Consider the following 21,205-nt stretch of genomic DNA (forward strand, 5'->3'; position numbering starts at 1 on the left):
AACTGCATACAATTCACTGACTGTGAACTGAGGCGGGATTCTCCGACCCCCCCCCCGCCAGGTCGGAGAATCGCCGGGGGATGGCGTGAATCCCACCCCCGCTGGCCGCCGAATTCTCCGGCCCCCCCAAAAAAATCTCCCCGACATGAATCGGGACCCGGCTCCGCGGGCGGCCTCCAGGGTCCTCAGGGGAGCACAGGGGGGATCTGGCCCCGGGGGGGTGCCCCCATGGTGGCCTGGCCCGCGATCGGAGCCCACCGATCCGCAGGCGGGACTGTGCCGTGGGGGCACTCTATTCCTCCGCGTCGGCCGCTGTAACAGTCCGCGATGGCCGGCGCGGAGATGAACCCCCCCTGCGCAAGCGCTGGGATGACGCCAGCACACGCTGGCGCTCCCGCGCATGCGCCAACTCGCGCCGGCCAGCGGAGGCCCGTCGGCGCCGGTTGGCGTGGTGCCAAGCCCCTTCCACGCCGGCCGGCGCGGCGCAAACGACTCTGGTGCCGGCCTAGTCCCTGAAGGTGCGGAGGATTCCGCACCTTCGGGGCGGCCCGACACCGGAGTGGTTCCCGCCGCTCCTTCCCACCGGAGTGGCCCGCCCCGCCGGTCTTCGAAGAGTCCCGCTCCCGACCTTTGTTTTCTACAAATTTAAAACTCCTGAGATGTCAGCCATGGTGCAATTGGTAATACTTTCGTCCCCAAGTCACAGGGCTGGAGGTTCATGTCCGACTGCAATGACCTGAGCAGAGTCTAGGTTGGTGTCCCAGTGCCTGCTGAGGGTGTGCTGAACTTCGAGAGGTGGCAGCTTTTGGATGAATCTTTAAACCAAGGCCATGCCCGTCCTCTGAAGTGGCACAAAAGATGAAATTGCCCTACTTGTAACGTTAGACTTTCTGCCACCCACTGTCTGTAGCGGAGTTCCAGGTGTGGCAGATTTTCCAGTGCAGTGCAAAAAAACGGGCTGCGCTGGATACCGATCCCACTTCCTGTTTTTCCCTGCAAAAAGCCCTTAGCTGTTTAATTGGGGGGTCTCGGGTATGGTCTTTCTTATGGAGAGTCTCTGGTGGGGGTCACTGTAATGGGGGTCTGTGATGGGGATATCTCTTAAAGGGGTCTCTGGCGGGGGGGGGGGGGGTCAACCTGGTCACCTTCGTACTGCGGGGGCGGGGGGGACCAAGAAAATCCCACGGTGGGGGAGGGGTGGAATGAGGTTGCGGAGGGGGAGGAAGGGGGCCCAGCTGCTGGACTTCGCTATCGCTCAAATTGGTGGCACGTTAGCAGGATCCAGATGTAAAAATCTGCATGGAAAGCGATTGTGAATCGTTTTCGGATTTGTACTCCCAACACGAGCCCAAATAAGTTGCGATTTTTCTCCGGCGGGAGAACATAACCTCCCAAACAAAGAGGGCGGGATTCTGTGATCCTGAGGCTAAGTGTTGACGCCGTCGGAGTCGCGTTTCTCGACGGCATCAACACGGCCTACAGGGGGCCAGCACGGCACTGGAGCGACCCTCGCCGCTCCAGCTGCTGATCCTGTCATGAACTGGGCGCCGCAGGATCCGCGCATGCGCAGTGACACCAGCGCCAACGCGCGCATGCGCAATGGCTCTCCTCAACGCGCCGGCCCCGACGCAACATGGCGCAGGGCTACAGGGGCCGACGCGGAAGGAGGCCCCCAGCCAGAGAGGCCGGCCCGCCGATCGGTGGGCCCCGATCGCGGGCCAGGCCACATCGGAGGCCCCCCCCCGGGGTCGGACCCCCCCTTCCCCCCACAAGCCGCCCCCGGATCCTTCAACGCCGAGGTCCTGCCGGCTGAGAGCAGGTGTGAACGGCGCCGGCGGGACTCAGGTTTTTATGACGAGAATCAGCGGGGGGGGGGGGGGCCCGTAGAGCGGCCCCCGACCGGCGCCGCGCCAACCACGCCGGGGCCAATGGCGCTCTGCGGAGAATCACATCCCGCCGTCGGGGCGGCGTGGCGCTATTCGCACCGGTCGCGGGGATTCTCCAGCCCGGCCCCGGGTTGAGAGAATCCCGCCCAGAATTCTGGCAGTGTTTGTGACTCTCAGCATTGTGACTCTAACTGCCCTCTGAAACGGCCGAGCAATCAACGGTATTTCAAAGGCTACTGTGGGCGGGCAATGAATGCAGACCTTGCGAGCAATGGGCACATCCTGAGAATTATGCCTGGTTTTTTTAAATGAACATCCTGAGAATGAGAAAACCAGAGGGGAATAGCTGAATAAGAGGGAGTGTGTTACAAATGTTCGTGGCGGTGTGTTGCCGTTCGCCCAGGGAGTCCGAGTTGCCGTGACAACGTACACCTTTGACATTCACATTGCAGTCTGGGGCTATGGATAGTGATGGTAGAGAGGCTCCAACGTGCTTTGCGTCACACGGCTGGCCAGGAATCTCTCCCACGCTCACCGGCAGCCATTGCCTTCTGTTGGAAGGATTTGCAGGTTGACAATCAATCTGTTTGTCCGCGTTATGCATGCACCTTCCTGGGTCATCAATTCCTGGAGCGGGACTCGTACCCGGTACCTCTGGCTCAGAGGCAAGGACGCCACCCACTGCGCCCCAAGACCTCCCACAAATGTTAGCGTGCAAACTTAAACGTGAAAATGTTGGCCTCGATCAGTGAGCAAACAATAGGAAAAGTTTGGAAGCGAGCTAATTGTTTCCAGCCCTTAACGTGGATTGATTTCACTTAAGTGCACGTTGAAAAGAAATTCAGAGCAGTGAAGCAAAACCTCAGGGAAGAGCCTGGTCGTGACCTGGGGACACGGTCAATTCGAAGCACAAGTATTTTCTTCACAACAAACCTGCCTCCGGGGTTGAGGGAACGGCAGCCACCAGATTGGGGGAATGTGGAACAGAGTCATTGAACGTTGCGCCTGATCTCAGCGGCTGGAGATTGGAAATAAAGAGGAAGTTAAATACCAGAAAGATCCTTCTGTAGCAGTAGCCAAAACAAATCTTCAGAAGTATCCTGTCAAAAAACAGCACAAGCCCAATTAAGCAAAAAAAAAACTACAGACGCTGGAAATCTGAAACAGAAACAGGAAATGCGAGAAACACTCAGCAGGTCAGGCTGCATCTGTGGAGATAGGAACAGGAGTCAGGATTTTAGGCGCCTCGCCCCCAGCAGGAAATTAGGGTTCCACCGAACTCAGCGGAGATTTAAATCGCTCGCCCCTTCCACCGGCGGTGGGGGATACATGCCGCGGTGGAACCGTAAAATCCTGGTCCTAGTTAGCGGGCGTGATCCTCCCGCCAGTGCTGGCTGAGGCGGGAAAACAGGCTGCAGCATTCCCCCCCCCCCCCCCCAGCTGCTCAGCCGGGTTTCCTCTCCAGATTTTAGTGCATTCTCCGGAAATCTGGGGGTGAGGTTTTCGGCATCACTGTGGCAGGGCGGGGCCTGATAGAGTCGGCAATGCCCGCTCCACCGGGCCTGATAGAATCAGCAATGCCCGCTCCACCGGGCCTGATAGAATCAGAAATGCCGGCTCCACCGGGTCTGATAGAATCAGCAATGCCGGCTCCACGGGGCCTGAGAGAGTCGGCAATGCCAGCTCCACCGGGCCTGATAGAGTCGGCAATGCCAGCTCCACCGGGCCTGATAGAGTCGGCAATGCCAGCTCCACCGGGCCTGATAGAGTCGGCAATGCCGGCTCCAACGGGCGTGATAGAATCAGCAATGCCAGCTCCACCGGGCCTGATAGAATCAGCAATGCCGGCTCCACCGGGCCTGATAGAGTCGGCAATGCCGGCTCCACGGGGCCTGAGAGAGTCGGCAATGCCAGCTCCACCGGGCCTGATAGAGTCGGCAATGCCAGCTCCACCGGGCCTGATAGAATCAGCAATGCCGGCTCCAACGGGCGTGATAGAGTCGGCAATGCCGGCTCCACGGAGCCTGCTAGAGTCGGCAATGCCGGCTCCACGGGACCTGATAGAGTCGGCAATGCCGGCTCCACCGGGCCTGATAGAGTCGGCAATGCCGGCTCCACGGGGCCTGAGAGAGATCGCAATGCCGGCTCTGCGTAGCCTGATAGAGTCGGCAATGCCGGCTCCAAGGGGCCTGATAGAGTCGGCAATGCCGGCTCCACCGGGCCTGATAGAGTCGGCAATGCCGGCTCCACCGGGCCTGATAGAATCAGCAATGCCGGCTCCACCGGGCCTGATAGAGTCGGCAATGCCGGCTCCACGGGGCCTGATAGAGTCGGCAATGCCGGCTCCATTGGGCCTGATAGAGTCGGCAATGCCGGCTCAACGGAGCCTGATAGAGTCGGCAATGCCGGCTCCACGGAGCCTGATAGAGTCGGCAATGCCGGCTCCACCGGGCCTGATAGAGTCGGAAATGCCGGCTCCACGAAGCCTGATAGAGTCGGCAATGCCAGCTCCACCGGGCCTGATAGAGTCGGCAATGCCGGCTCCACCGGGCCTGATAGATCCGGCAATGCCAGCTCCACCGGGCCTGATAGAGTCGGCAATGCCGGCTCCACCGGGCCTGATAGAGTCGGCAATGCCGGCTCCATTGGGCCTGATAGAGTCGGCAATGCCAGCTCCACCGGGCCTGATAGAAGCAGCAATGCCGGCTCCACTGGGCCTGATAGAGTCGGCAATGCCGGCTCCACCGGGTCTGATTGAGTCGGCAATGCCAGCTCCACGAAGCCCGATAGAGTCGGCAATGCCGGCTCCACGGGCCCTGATAGAGTCGGCAATGCCGGCTCCAACGGGCCGGATAGAGTCGGCAATGCCGGCTCCAACGGGCCGGATAGAGTCGGCAATGCCAGCTCCACGAAGCCCGATAGAGTCGGCAATGCCTGCTCCACGGGGCCTGATAGAATCTGCAATGCCGGCTCCACCGGGCCTGATAGAGGCAGCAATGCCGGCTCCACGGGGCCTGATAGAGTCGGCAATGCCGGCTCCACGTGGGTCTGATTGAGTCGGCAATGCCGGCTCCACGGGGCCTGATAGACTCGGCAATGCCGGCTCCATGGGGCCGGATAGAGTCGGCAATGCCGGCTCCACTGGGTCTGATTGAGTCGGCAATGCCGGCTCCACCGGGTCTGATTGAGTCGGCAATGCCGGCTCCACGGGGCCTGATAGACTCGGCAATGCCGGCTCCATGGGGCCGGATAGAGTCGGCAATGCCGGCTCCACCGGGCCTGATAGAGTCGGCAATGCCGGCTCCACGGGCCCTGATAGAGTCGGCAATGCCGGCTCCATGGGGCCGGATAGAGTCGGCAATGCCAGCTCCAATGGCCCTGATAGAGTCGGCAATGTCGGCTCCACGGAGCCTGATAGAGTCGGCAATGCCGGCTTCACCGGGCCTGATAGAGTCGGCAATGCCGGCTCCACGTAGCCTGATAGAGTAGGCAATGCCGGCTCCACGGGGCCTGATAGAGTCAGTAATGCCGGCTCCACCGGGCCTGATAGAGTCGGCAATGCCGGCTCCACGGGGCCTGATAGAGTCGGCAATGCCGGCTCCACGGGGCCTGATAGAGTCAATAATGCCGGCTCTACCGGGCCTGATAGAGTCAGTAATGCCTGCTCCACCGGGCCTGATTGAGTCGGCAATGCCGGCTCCACGGGGCCTGATTGAGTCGGCAATGCCGGCTCCACGAAGCCCGATAGAGTCGCAATGCTGGCTCCAACGGGCCGGATCGAGTCGGCAATGCCAGCTCCACGGGGCCTGATAGAGTCGGCAATGCCGTCTCCATTGGGCCGGATAGAGTCGGCAATGCCGGCTCCACGGGGCCTGATAGAGTCGGCAATGCCGTCTCCATTGGGCCTGATAGAGTCGGCAATGCCGGCTCCACGGGGCCTGATAGAGTCGGCAATGCCGGCTCCACGGGGCCTGATAGAGTCGGCAATGCCGGCTCCACCGGGCCTGATAGAGTCGGCAATGCCGGCTCCACGGGGCCTGATAGAGTCGGCAATGCCGGCTCCACCGGGCCTGATAGAGTCGGCAATGCCGGCTCCAACGGGGCCTGATAGAGTCGGCAATGCCGGCTCCACCGGGCCTGATAGAGTCGGCAATGCCGGCTCCACGGGGCCTGATAGAGTCGGCAATGCCGGCTCCACGGGGCCTGAAAGAGTCGGCAATGCCGGCTCCACCGGGCCTGATAGAGTCGGCAATGCCGGCTCCACTGGGCCTGATAGAGTCGGCAATGCCGGCTCCACGGGGCCTGAAAGAGTCGGCAATGCCGGCTTCACCGGGCCTGATAGAGTCGGCAATGCCGGCTCCACCGGGCCTGATAGAGCCGGCAATGCCAGCTCCACCGGGCCTGATAGAGTCGGCAATACCGGCTCCACGGGGCCTGATAGAGTCGGCAATGCCAGCTCCACGGGGCCTGATAGAGTGGGCAATGCCGGCTCCACCGGGCCTGATAGAGTCGGCAATGCCGGCTCCACGGGGCCTGAAAGAGTCGGCAATGCCGGCTCCACCGGGCCTGATAGAGTCGGCAATGCCGGCTCCACGGGACCTGATAGAGTCGGCAATGCCGGCTCCATTGAGCGTGATAGAGTCGGCAATGCCAGCTCCACGGGGCCTGATATAGTCGGCAATGCCGGCTCCACGGAGCCTGATAGAGTCGGCAATGCCGGCTCCACGGGGCCTGATATAGTCGGCAATGCCGGCTCAACGGAGCCTGATAGAGTCGGCAATGCCGGCTCCACGGGGCCTGAGAGAGTTCGCAATGCCGGCTCTGCGTAGCCTGATAGAGTCGGCAATGCCGGCTCCACCGGGCCTGATAGAGTCGGCAATGCCGGCTCCACGGGGCCTGATAGAATCAGCAATGCCGGCTCCACCGGGCCTGATAGAGTCGGCAATGCCGGCTCCACGGGGCCTGATAGAGTCGGCAATGCCGGCTCCATTGGGCCTGATAGAGTCGGCAATGCCGGCTCCACGGAGCCTGATAGAGTCGGCAATGCCGGCTCCACGGGGCCTGATAGAGTCGGCAATGCCGGGTCCACCGGGCCTGATAGAGTCGGAAATGCCGGCTCCACGAAGCCTGATAGAGTCGGCAATGCCGGCTCCACGGGGCCTGATAGAGTCGGCAATGCCGGCTCCACCGGGCCTGATAGAGTCGGCAATGCCGGCTCCACCGGGCCTGATAGAGTCGGCAATGCCGGCTCCACCGGGCCTGATAGAGCCGGCAATGCCAGATCCACTGGGCCTGATAGAGTCGGCAATGCCGGCTCCACCGGGCCTGATAGAGTCGGCAATGCCGGCTCCACCGGGCCTGATAGAGTCGGCAATGCCGGCTCCACCGGGCCTGATAGAGCCGGCAATGCCGGCTCCACGTAGCCTGATAGAGTCGGCAATGCCGGCTCCACTGGGCCTGATAGAGTCAGTAATGCCGGCTCCACCGGGCCTGATAGAGTCAGTAATGCCTGCTCCACGGGGCCTGATAGGATCTGCAATGCCGGCTCCACCGGGCCGGATAGAGTCGGCAATGCCGGCTCCACGGGGCCTGATAGAGTCGGCAATGCCGGCTCCATTGGGCCGGATAGAGACGGCAATGCCGGCTCCACCGGGCCTGATAGAGTCGGCAATGCCGGCTCCACGGGGCCTGAGAGAGTCGGCAATGCCGGCTCCACGGGGCCTGATACAGTCGGCAATGCCGGCTCCACGGGGCCTGATAGAGTCAGTAATGCCGGCTCCACCGGGCCTGATAGAGCCAGTAATGTCGGCTCCACGGGGCCTGATAGAGTCGGCAATGCCGGCTCCACGGGGCCTGATAGAGTCAGTAATGCCGGCTCCACCGGGCCTGATAGAGTCAGTAATGCCGGCTCCACGGGGCCTGATAGAGTCGGCAATGCCGGCTCCACTGGGCCTGATAGAGTCAGTAATGCCGGCTCCACGGGGCCTGATAGAGTCGGCAATGCCGGCTCCACTGGGCCTGATAGAGTCGGCAATGCCGGCTCCACCGGGCCTGATAGAGTCAGTAATGCCGGCTCCACGGGGCCTGATAGAGTCGGCAATGCCGGCTCCACTGGGCCTGATAGAGTCAGCAATGCCGGCTCCACTGGGCCTGATAGAGTCGGCAATGCCGGCTCCACCGGGCCTGATAGAGTCAGTAATGCCGGCTCCACGGGGCCTGATAGAGTCGGCAATGCCGGCTCCACTGGGCCTGATAGAGTCAGTAATGCCGGCTCCACCGGGCCTGATAGAGTCGGCAATGCCGGCTCCACTGGGCCTGATAGAGTCGGCAATGCCGGCTCCACTGGGCCTGATAGAGTCGGCAATGCCGGCTCCACTGGGCCTGATAGAGTCGGCAATGCCGGCTCCACTGGGCCTGATAGAGTCGGCAATGCCGGCTCTACCGGGCCTGATAGAGTCAGTAATGCCTGCTCCACCGGGCCTGATAGAGTCGGCAATGCCGGCTCCACCGGGCCTGATAGAGTCGGCAATGCCGGCTCCACGGGGCCTGATAGAGTTCGCAATGCCGGCTCCACGGGGCCTGATAGAGTCGGCAATGCCGGCTCCACGGGGCCTGAGAGAGTCGGCAATGCCGGCTCCACCGGGCCTGATAGAGTCGGCAATGCCGGCTCCACGGGGCCTGATAGAGTCGGCAATGCCAGCTCCAACGGCCCTGATAGAGTCGGCAATGCCGGCTCCACGTAGCCTGATAGAGTCGGCAATGCCGGCTCCACGGGGCCTGATAGAGTCGGCAATGCCGGCTCCACCGGGCCTGATAGAGTCGGCAATGCCGGCTCCATGGGGCCTGATAGAGTCGGCAATGCCGGCTCCACGGGGCCTGATAGAGTCGGCAATGCCGGCTCCACGGGGCCTGATAGAGTCGGCAATGCCGGCTCCACCGGGCCTGATAGAGGCAGCAATGCCGGCTCCACCGGGCCTGATAGAGTCGGCAATGCCGGCTCCACGGGGCCTGATAGAGTGGGCAATGCCGGCTCCACCGGGCCTGATAGAGTCGGCAATGCCGGCTCCACTGGGCCTGATAGAGTCGGCAATGCCGGCTCCACCGGGCCTGAAAGAGTCGGCAATGCCGGCTCCACCGGGCCTGATAGAGTCGGCAATGCCGGCTCCACCGGGCCTGATAGAGTCGGCAATGACGGCTCCACGGGGCCTGATAGAATCAGCAATGCCGGCTCCACCGAACCTGATAGAGTCGGCAATGCCGGCTCCACCGGGCCTGATAGAGTCGGCAATGCCGGCTCCATTGGGCCTGATAATGTCGGCAATGCCGTCTCCATGGATGAGCATTGAGATGAAATTTCCTCCCACCAACCCCCTGGACATGGGGACCCCACCCACAAGCATTGTGGCAACTCCCCACCCCACCCACACCACCCAATAAACTTAGGGGCAATCCCCCCCTCCCCAAAAAGCATTGGGGCAATCCTCCCTCCCTGAAAAGCATTGGGGCACACCCCGCACACACACACAAGTATCGGGGCATCCCCCCCCTACAAACATCGGGCCACCCTCCCCAACATGTATTGGGACACTCCCCACCCCTCCCCCCCCAACCAACAGGGACCAGGACAACCCCACCCCCCAACAGGTATTGTCCCTCACTCCCACAAAAGGTATCGGGCTCTGCCCCCCCCCCCCCAACAGGTATCGAGGACACAACCACCCCCCACCCCTCCCACACATACAGGTATCGGCCCCCCACCCCCTCCACAGCAAGTTTCGGGCATTTCTGTCCCCACAAGTATTGGACACTGCCCCTGACCCAGGCCCCTGGGCACTGCCACCTTGCAGTCAGACAGAGTGTAGGTGGGAAGGAAAGGACGGTGATCACAAATATCTCAGACATAACCGTCCATCTCATTAAATGGGGAGCAGGATCAAGGGGCTAAATCGCCTTTCCAGTGCCGATGGTGTCAAATTGGCTCAATCCCAACCCTCTGGAAAAAATATCAACAAACCACACAAACAGGAATGGATGAGCTGACTTTTTGTTCACCGTTTGGATTCCTATTTCAGGGAACTAAGTGGCCTCTGCCCCTTTTACTGCGACCAGCAGCCCACCCTCACTGCACTCATCTGAAAATCATTGAAAAAAGGTTGAATTATCGACGAGGATCCTTCGCTCTGGTATTGAAAGGAGGGATTTGGATCTTTTACCAACCAAGCCAGATGAAAGTGAAGTGTTGGCAAAACCTGCTTCATATCAAAAAATTATTTCTGAATATATAAGCAGGAACCCCAACTGCATTTTAGAAATAAACTAAAGTTCATTCCAATTGCTTAAGCTCACAGCAAAAGATGGCTCCATAATTAGCATCAGCAAGCCCTCCACATTCCAATGTCTGATAAAACCCACCAAAAGAAATGGGCGGGATTCTCTGAAGATGGTGCTACGTCCCCAAGCCGGCGAGAAAACCGGCGCCAACGACCCCGGCGCCAATGGCCCCCCAACGTGAACAATTCCCACCTTTCTAGGGGGCTAGGTTGCCACCAGAGTGGTTGGCGCTGCACCAGCCGGCGCCGGAGGGCCGTCGCGGGTTCGCGCATGCGCGGAACGGCCGGCAAATTTCCGCGCCTGCGCGGGGGTTCTCTCCTCCATGCCGGCCCCCGGGCAATATGGCCGAGCCCTGCAGGGGCCCAGCGCGGAGGAATGAAGGCCCCCCCACGGAACAAGCCCACCCGCAGATCGGTGGGCCCCGACCGTGGGCCCGGCCACCGTGGGGGCCCCCCCCCCCCGGGGTCGGATCCCCCGTGCCCCCCTGAGGACCGCTCCCGCATACTCACCTGCCCGGTCCCGCCGTGCGTGAGGTGAGTAATTCACGCCGGCGGGACTGGCCAAAAATGGATGGCCACTCGGCCCATCGGGGCCCGGAGAATCACCGGGGGGGGGGGGGGGGGGCGGTCGGGCCGCTGGCAACAGCCCCCGACCGGCATGGCGGGAATCCCGCCCCCGCCCGAAAAACAGCGCTGGAGCATAGGGCAGCCGGCATCGGGGCTGCGGGGCGGGATTCCGCCTCTCCCCCCCCCCCCCCCGGCCAATGTGTATGAATCCCCTGACACATTAACACAGCGTGCAGACACTCATCAAGGTACTCAACTGTGTGGAGACAAACCATTAGATATAGCTACTTGGACAATGGGACACTGGCTGGGAGAGCGATTCCCAGACATGATAAAATCCAGCTACAATTAGAATACACTAGCCGTGACCTTATTTGGGTACCTTTGCAGTTGGACAGGGAAGGTAATGTGACAAGTGTGTTTTGATCACCTGCTTTTCTCTGCAGAACAGGACAAGCAGCTGAGACAGAGAATTAAAAGGAACAAGACCCTAAGTGCGTTCTTTCCTTCCTCTCTCTCTCTCCGCACAACATGTAATGATTTGAAATCCTGTCTGCAGATTGTGACTATTCCAGGTGTGGCAGAAATAGTGTTTTGAAAGTTGTCAACCCAGCACATCAGTCTCCAGAGGAATGGATGAGCCCTCTTGTCTGCGTCTTTAAACCACCCAAACATCGGAGCCATCAGGGCCACTGAGTGGCAGCAACAGCATGGCCAAGTTCAGCGTGAGCCCGGGCAAGTCAGCAACCTCCACAAACTGCATTTCCCTTTAATTTCACTGGATTCCACCGAGATTAATTTATTCTTCCCCACTCTGTAATCTATTTATGTGAGTCCGTCTTTGGGTGTGTGTGAGAGAGAATGTCTCTTAATATTTCACTTAGGCCAGAATATATTCTCACCTATTTTCAATGTTAAAACCCAGGAAAACCTGTCTGCGACTTTAATGTTCACGGCACTTAAAAGAACGAAACACTCGCTGAATTGGCAAGTCTATCCGTTTTAACAAAAGAGAATGCTGGGGGTCAAAACGGACGGGGCGGAAAGAAGGGATCAATCGCCCCCCCCCCCCCCCCCCCCTCCCCGGATTGTAAAAGCAGAAAGAGCAAGACTGGGAATCCAGGTGATTTTTTTTTCCTTGTCTTCTAACAAACCTCCAAAGCAGTCTTCCATGTGTTTCCTTTGGATCAGAAGTGTGGTATTTTGTAAGTTTGGCATGTCTCCACTAATTGTTTTAAAACTTGACTCTGAGCACCTATTGTTGATTTAGTCAGAAATCTGCCACCCGTTTCCAAACCTCCTCCCAACAGGAGGTTTTCTCCTCTGGACCACTCAGAATGGGTATGTGGAGTCATTCCAATATCAGAAATAAAAGCCGTCGCCTTTCACTTGGCTCGACACACATAAGTTATTCATGTATGAGTGTAATGTTTTTCCTGAATTTTTGTATTTATAATTTAGAAAATTTTGATATTTACAACTGTCACAAACATGTACTTGTGATATTATAGATTTTCGGGGGATAAAACAACTTATATTTTAAATGGACACAAGAGGCAGGATTCTAAGTTTGGGAGGTTAAGTTCTCCCACCGGTGTAGAATCGCTCCTGGTCTGCGCTACCACTAGGAGCGGCGCCCAGGATCGATTCGCTCTCCCTTGCCATGCTAATGTATGCCTGCCGGGGGCTCCCAAAATTCCGTTCTGAATGTTGCTATTGGGCCGCCGTTTTGAGTAGGCAGGCCAATAGCAGGGTTTGGCGGTAGCCCCCCCCCCCCAACACTTATCCTCACCTTCCAACACCGGAATTGCTGGGTTACCCCCTACAGCACGCACGCATGTGAGTGATCTGGTCCCCCCCCCCCCCAACCTGACCCCAATCAGAGAACCCCCATCAGAAAATCCCCATTAAATTCTTCCATCAGACCCCTCCAGCAGGTAACTGTCAGAGAGCCTGCTACCAGAACCCCCATCAACCCGCCCCCCCCCCCCCATCAGACCCCACCACCAGACCCTTAATCTTATTTAATAGTTTAATCTATAGTTATTTGTTTGTTTACGAGTTCAGTATTGAAATAAAAAGAACTCACTAGTTTATTTCATATTACTCATTAAATTATGAGCTAACCCCGTACCTGTACGTACAGGGGCCTTACTGCAAAGCACCTACACCCACATGCTCTATTTTCAATATATACGTCAGTGGTGACTACTACATTCACCCCCTGTTAAAATTGAGCCCGGCCGGGGTGGTGGAGAACTCTATACAGGTAGACGTTTTAAAGTACAGAGAGAAAAAAAAATTGAGTCCAGCGGGGTGGAGGGGAAAAGTATTTACAGAGTGATGATGTTTTAAAAGTCCAGGTCATGTTACAGATTCAGTCGGTCCAGAGCCTTGATCTGCCGTTGGGAGCGCCGCAGTGCTGGCGGCGATTCCGGTGTCGGTCTGGTCTTCGGTGGCTCCGGGAGCATGTCAAAGTCCTCTTCATCCCCGGGTGTGGGCAGGGGGAGGATGGATTGTCCTGGGGAGGGAGTTGCGGCTGGGTACTCCGGGGGATGGGGGTGCGAATGTGCAGAACCAGCTGGAGACAGGTCCCTGAAGGAGACTGTATCTTGGCGGCCGTCAGGGTACGCCACGTAGGCGTACTGTGGGTTGGTGTGGAGTAACTGTACCCTCTCAACCAACGGGTCCGCCTTGTGGAGTCGTACGTGTTTACGGAGGAGTACGGGTCCTGGAGCTGCGAGCCAAGTCGGGAGCGACACCCCGGAGGTGGACTTCCTAGGGAAGGCAAAGAGACGTTCATGGAGGGTTTCATTAGTCGCAGTGCACAGGAGCGACCGAATGGAGTGCAGGGCGTCGGGGTGGACCTCCTGCCAGCGGGAGGCCAGGGGATTTCTGGACCGTAGGGCCAGCTGGTCGGCCCTCCAGACCATCCCATTCTCCCTCTCCACCTGCCCGTTTCCCCGGGGGTTGTAGCTGGTCGTCCTGCTCAAGGCGATACCCCTGTTGAGCAGGAACTGACGCAGCTCATCGCTCATGAATGAGGATCCCCTGTCACTGTGGACGTAGGCGGGGAAGCCGAACAGAGCGAAGATGGTGTTGAGGGCTTTGATGACGGGACAGACGTCATGTTAGGGCATGGGATGGCGAAGGGGAATCTGGAATATTCATCGACCACACTGAGGAAGTACGTGTTACGGTCGGTGGAGGGGAGGGGCCCTTTGAAGTCCATGCTGAGGGGTTCAAAGGGGTGGGAGGCCTTCACCAGGCGCGCACGGTCTGGCCAGTAAAAGTGCAGTTTGCACTCCGCGCAGACCTGGCAGTCTCTGGTGATTGCCCTGACTTCCTCGATGGAGTAGGGCAGATTGCGGACCTTGATGAAATGGTAAAAACGTGTGACCCCCGGGTGACAGAGCTTGTCGTGCAAGGCCCGGAGTCGGTCCAAATGTGTGCTGGCACATGTACCTCGGGATAGGGCATCAGCGGGCTCATTTGGCTTACCGGGGCGATACAAAATCTCGTAGTTGTAGGTGGAGAGCTCGATCCTCCACCTCAAGATTTTATGTTTTTGATCTTACCCCGCAGTGTGTTATTGAACATAAAGGCAACCGACCATTGGTCAGTGAGGAGAGTGAATCTCCTGCCGGCCAGGAAATGCCTCCAATGCCGCACAGCTTCAACGATAGCTTGGGCCTCTTTCTCAACGGAGGAATGCCGAATTTCGGAGGCATGTAGAGTTTGTGAAAAAAAATGCCACGGGCCTGCCTGCCTGGTTGAGGGTGGCGGCCAGAGCGACGTCTGATGCATCGCTCTCGATTTGGAATGGTAACGTCTCGTCGACCACGTGCATCGCGGCCTTGGCGATGTCGGCCTTGATACGGTTGAAGGCCTGGTGAGCGTCGGCCGTCAGTGGGAAAGCGGTGGAATGAGTGGGCGGGCCTTGTCCACATAGTTTGGGACCCACTGGGTGTAATAAGAAAAAAAAACAGGCATCGTTTGAGGGCCTTGGGGCAGTGGGGGAGGGGGAGTTCCATGAGGGACGCATGCGGTCAGGATCGGGCCCCAGAACTCCGTTCTGGACCACATAGCCAAGGCTGGCTAAACGGTTCGTGCTGACCACGCACTTCTCCTTGTTCTAGGTTAGGTTGAGGAGAGTGGCGGTGTGGAGAAATTTGGCAAGGTTCGCGTCATGGTCCTGCTGATCGTGGCCGCAGATGGTGACATTGTCTAGGTACGGGAAAGTGGCCCGCAGCCCGTACCGGTCAACCATTCGGTCCATTTCCCATTGGAAAACCGAGACCCCGTTGGTGACGCCAAAGGTAACCCTAAGATAGTGGTAAAGGCGGCCATCTGCCTCGAAGGCAGTGTATGGGCGGTCCGCCTTGCGGATGGGGAGCTGGTGGTAGGCAGATTTCAGGTCCAATGTCGAGAAGACCCGGTACTTTGCAATCTGATTGACCATATCAGATATGCGTGGGAGGGGGTACGCGTCGAGCTGCCTGTACCTATTGATGGTCTGGCTGGAGTCCACGACCATTTTGTGTTTCTCCCCAGTTTTAACGACTACCACTTGGGCTCTCCAGGGGCTGTTGCTGGCCTCGATGATGCCTTCCCGAAGCAGTCGCTGGACTTCGGACCTGATGAAGGTCCTGTCCTGGGTGCTGTACCGTCTGCTCCTGGTGGCGACGGGTTTGCAATCCGGTATTAAGTTTGCAAATAGGGAAGGTGGGTCGCCCTTTAGGGTCGCGAGGCCGCACCCAGTAAGGGGTGGTAGGGGCCCGCCAAATTTCAATGTTAGGCTCTGGACGTTGCACTGGAAGTCCAGGCCGAGTAGCAAGGCAGCGCAGAGGTTGGGGAGGACATAGAGGCAGAAGCCGGTAAACTCCACGCCCTGGACAGTGAGAGTGGCGATGCAGTACCCCCGGATCGTCACGGAGTGGGACCCGGAGGCCAGGGAGATTCTTTGGTTAGCGGGGTGTACTGTGAGGGAGCAGCGCCTTACCGTATCAGGGAGAATGAAGCTCTCGGTGCTCCCGGAGTGCAGCAGACAGGAGATCTCGTGCCTATCAATCTTCAATTTGGTAGAAGCCGTTGCCAGGTTGTGTGGGCGAGACTGGTCAATCGTGACCGAGGTGAGACGCGGCTGGTCGTCGCCAGTTGCGGGCAGCGTGCGGCCAGCTGAGGTGCCCGGGGGGCATGAGTCCTGGTAGGATGGTGGCGCCCACGGGCCGCACGTGGTCCGGGGAGTGGAAGATGGCAGCGCCCGCTGGCCGCACGTGGGAGGAGCTGGAACAATAACGGCGACTGAGCGGGTCTGGCACACCGCAGCGAAGTGCCCCTTCTTGCCACAGGCCTTGCAAAGGGTGCTCCGGGCCGAGCACCACTGTCGGGGGTGTTTGGACTGCCCACAGAAGTAACATTTGGGGCCCCCAGGGTTCGTTGGCTGCCGCGCGGCACAGGCGTGGGGCTGGATGAGGGTGGTCGCTGGTGGGGTCCACGATGGGGCAGCCGTCTGCGGCGTCCACGATGCACAGGAGGGGTGGGCCACGCGGTCGGGGGCGTAGGCCTGGATGTTGCGCAAAGCGACCGTAAGCGAGAGCGCTAGCTTTTTGGTTTCCGCGAGGTCAAGCGTGGCCCCTTCTAAGAGGCGCTGGCGGATGTAATCAGACCCTATCCCCGTAACAAAAGCGTCTCTCATGAGCAAGTTTGAGTGTTCCGTGGCCGAGACGGCCTGACAGTCACAGTCTCTAACTAGGGGAATCAGGGCACGCCAGAAATCTTCCACCGACTCACCAGGAAGTTGACGATGAGTGGAGAACAGGTGCCTGGCGTAGAGCGTGTTAGTCCGCTGAGCGTAGTTTTCCTTCAGTAGCGCCACGGCCTCTGCGTAGGTCGGCGCGTCCTGGACAAGTGGAAAGACGTTGGAGCTCAGCCGCGTGTAAAGGATCTGGAGCTTCTGTGCTTCTGGAATTGGATCTGCCGCAGACCCGATGTACGCTTCAAAACAGGCTAGCCAATGTTCAAAATTCATTTTTGGCGTTGTCTGATTGCGGATCCAGCTGCAGGCGATCCGGCTTGATGCGGAGGCCCATCTTCTGAAAACTTTAGTGCAATAAATTGATGCACGATCAATTACACAAAGACGAGAGTTGGATGCGATCGAGGCTTTATTACACTGAGATGTGTGGCCTCCTACAGCAGCTGGCGAAATGGCTGCTGTACGAGGAGCACACATATTTATACACCACCTACTGGGCGGAACCAGCAGGCAGGGATCTACCCCCGTACCTGTAGTACAGGGCCTTACCGTAAACCACCTACACCGACATTCTCTATATACAATATATACATCAGTGGTGACTACCACAATCACCTGGAAGTTTACGTCTACATTTCAACAACACGGCTGGACAAAAAGAGTAATATATATATTACATAATCGTAATATAACACACACACCTCCCTCTCTCTCTCTCTCACACACACATCTTCCTCTCTCTCTCACACACACACACCTCCCTCTCTCTCTCACACACACATACATCTCCCTCTCTCTCACACACACATCTCCCTCTCTCACACACACACATCTCCCTCTCTCTCTCTCACACACACACATACATCTCCCCCTCTCTCACACACACACACATCTCCCAATCTCTCTCTCACACACACACATACATCTCCCTCTCTCTCTCTCACACACACACACATCCCCTCTCCCTCTTTCACACACACATCTCCCTCTCTCTCTCACACACACACACATACATCTCCCTCTCTCTCTCTCACACACACACACATACATCTACCTCTCTCTCACACACACATCTCCCTCTCTCTCTCACTCACACACATCTCCCTCTCTCTCTCTCACACACACACATGCATCTCCCCCTCTCTCACACACACATCTCCCAATCTCTCTCACACACACACACATACATCTCCCACTCTCTCTCACACACACACACACATCCCCTCTCTCTCTCACACACACATCTCCCTCTCTCTCTCACACACACAAACACACATCTCCCCCTCTCACACACACACACACACACACACATCTCCCTCTCTCTCTCACACACACACATCTCCCTCTCTCTTTCACACACAGACACATCTCCCTCTCTCTCTCTCTCACACACATACACCTCTCTCTCTCACACACACACATCTCCCTCTCTCTCTCTCTCACACACACACACATCTCCCTCTCTCTCTCTCTCACACACACATCTCCCTCTCTCTCTCTCACACACACACACATCTCCCCCTCTCTCGCACGCGCACACACATCTCTCTCTCTCTCTCACACACACACATGTCCCTCTCTCTCTTTCACACACACATCTCCCTCCCTCTCTCACACACACACATCTCCCTCCCTCTCTCACACACACACATCTCCCTCTCTCTCACACACACACACATCTCCCTCTCTCTCTCTCACACACACACACATCTCCCTCTCTCTCTCTCTCTCACACACACACATCTCCCTCTCTCTCTCTCACACACACACACATCTCCCTCTCTCTCGCACGCACAAACACATCTCCCTCTCTCTCTCTCACACACACACATCTCCCTCTTTCTCTTTCACACACACACATCTCCCTCCCTCTCTCACACACACACATCTCCCTCCCTCTCTCACACACACACATCTCCCTCTCTCTCACACACACACACATCTCCCTCCCTCTCTCACACACACACATCTCCCTCTCTCTCACACACACACACATCTCCCTCTCTCTCACACACACACACATCTCCCTCTCTCTCTCACACACACACATCTCCCTCCCTCTCTCTCTCTCACACACACACACATCTCCCTCTCTCTCTCACACACATAGAACATAGAGCATTACAGCGCAGTACAGGCCCTCCGGTCCTCGATGTTGCGCCGACCTGTGAAACCACTCTAAAGCCCATCTACACTATTCCCTTATCATCCATATGTCTATCCAATGACCATTTAAATGCCCTTAGTGTTGGCGAGTCCACTACTGTTGCAGGCAGGGCATTCCACGCCCTTACTACTCTCTGAGTAAAGAACCTACCTCTGACATCTGTCCTATATCTATCTCCCCTCAATTTAAAGCTATGTCCCCTCGTGAGAGACATCACCATCCGAGGAAAAAGGTTCTCCCTGTCCACCCTATCCAATCCTCTGATCATCTTGTATGCCTCAATTAAGTCACCTCTTAATCTTCTTCTCTCTAACGAAAACAGCCTCAAGTCCCTCAGCCTTTCCTCATAAGATCTTCCCTCCATACCAGGCAACATTCTGGTAAATCTCCTCTGCACCCTTTCCAATGCTTCCACATCCTTCCTATAATGCGGCGACCAGAATTGCACGCAATACTCCAAATGCGGCCGCACCAGAGTTTTGTACAGCTGCAACATGACCTCATGGCTCGAAACTCAATCCCTCTACCAATAAAAGCTAACACACCGTACGCCTTCTTTACAACCCTCTCAACCTGAGTGGCAACTTTCAGGGATCTATGTACATGGACACCGAGATCTCTCTGCTCATCCACACTGCCAAGAATCTTACCATTAGCCCAGTACTCCGTCTTCCTGTTACTCCTTCCAAAATGAATCACCTCACACTTTTCTGCATTAAACTCCATTTGCCACCTCTCAGCCCAGCGCTGCAGCTTATCTATGTCCCTCTGTAACTTGTAACATCCTTCCGCACTGTCCACAACTCCACCAACTTTAGTGTCACCTACAAATTTACTCACCCATCCTTCTACGCCCTCCTCCAGGTCATTTATAAAAATGACAAACAGCAGTGGCCCCAAAACAGATCCTTGTGGTACACCACTAGTAACTGGACTCCAGTCTGAACATTTCCCATCAACCACCACCCTTTGTCTTCTTCCAGCTAGCCAATTTCTGATCCAAACTGCTAAATCACCCTGAATCCCATGCCTCCGTATTTTCTGCAGTAGCCTACCGTGGGGAACCTTATCAAACGCTTTACTGAAATCCATATACACCACATCATCTGCTTTACCCTCATCCACCTGTTTGGTCACCTTCTCAAAGAACTCAATAAGGTTTGTGAGGCACGACCTACCCTTCACAAAACTGTGTTGACTATCTCTAATCAAATTATTCCTTTCCAGATGATTATACATCCTATCTCTTATAAACCTTTCCAAGATTTTGTCCTCAACAGAAGTAAGGCTCACTGGTCTATAGTTACCGGGGTTGTCTCTACTTCCCTTCTTGAACAAGGGGACAAAACATTTGCTATCCTCCAGTCTTCTGACACTATTCCTGTAGACAAAGATGACTTAAAGATCAAAGCCAAAGGCTCAGCAACCTCCTCCCACACACACACACACATCTCCCTCTCTCTCTCACACACACGCATCTCCCTCTCTCGCACACACACACACACACACCTCCCTCTCTCTCTCTCACACACATCTCCATCTCTCTATTTCACACACACATCTCCCTCCCTCTCCGACTCACACACACATACATCTCCCTCTCTCTCACACACATACATCTCCCTCACTCTCTCTCACACACGCATGCATCTCCCTCTCTCTCTCTCGCACACACACACATCTCTCTCTCTCTCTCTCTCACACATATCTCCCTCTCTCTCTCTTTCACACACACATCTCCCTCCCTCTCTCTCACACACACACATCTCCCTCTCTCTCTCACACACACATCTCCCTCTCTCTCTCACACACACACACACACACATCGCTCTCTCTCTCTCTCTCACACATATCTCCCTCTCTCTCTCTCACACACACACACACACACATCTCCCTCTCTCTCTCTCTCTCACACACACACATCTCTCTCTCTCTCACACATACTGATGCACGATCAATTGCACAAAGACTAAAGTTTGGTACAACTGTGGCTTTATTACAGTCAGATGCGTGGCCTCCTGCTCCAGCTGGCGAAATTCCAGAGCACTGGAGGTCATGCATATTTATACAGTTCTCCGTGGGCGGAGCCAGCCGGCAGGAGTTACCGGCAAACCTGTAGTCCAGGTCCTACCTTACATCTCCTATTACAGTGGTTCACCACACATACACACATCTCCCTCTCTCTCTCATATACACACACACACATCTCCCTCTCTCTCACACACACACAGATTTCACTCTCTCTCTCACACACACACATCTCCCTCTCTCCCTCACAAACACACATATATTCCTCCCTCTCTCTGTCACAAACACACATGCATCTCCCTCTCTCTTTCATGCACATAAACACACCTCTCTTCCTCTCTTTCACACATATAATCATCTTTCTCATACACACACATGTCCCTCTCTCTCTCTCTCTCGCTTGCACACACATGTCTCTCTCTTTCTCATACAAACACACAAACGTCTTCCTCTCTCTCACGCACTCACA

This window comes from Scyliorhinus torazame, chromosome 17 (genome assembly GCF_047496885.1).
Source record: "Scyliorhinus torazame isolate Kashiwa2021f chromosome 17, sScyTor2.1, whole genome shotgun sequence".
NCBI classification, from domain to species: domain Eukaryota; kingdom Metazoa; phylum Chordata; class Chondrichthyes; order Carcharhiniformes; family Scyliorhinidae; genus Scyliorhinus; species Scyliorhinus torazame.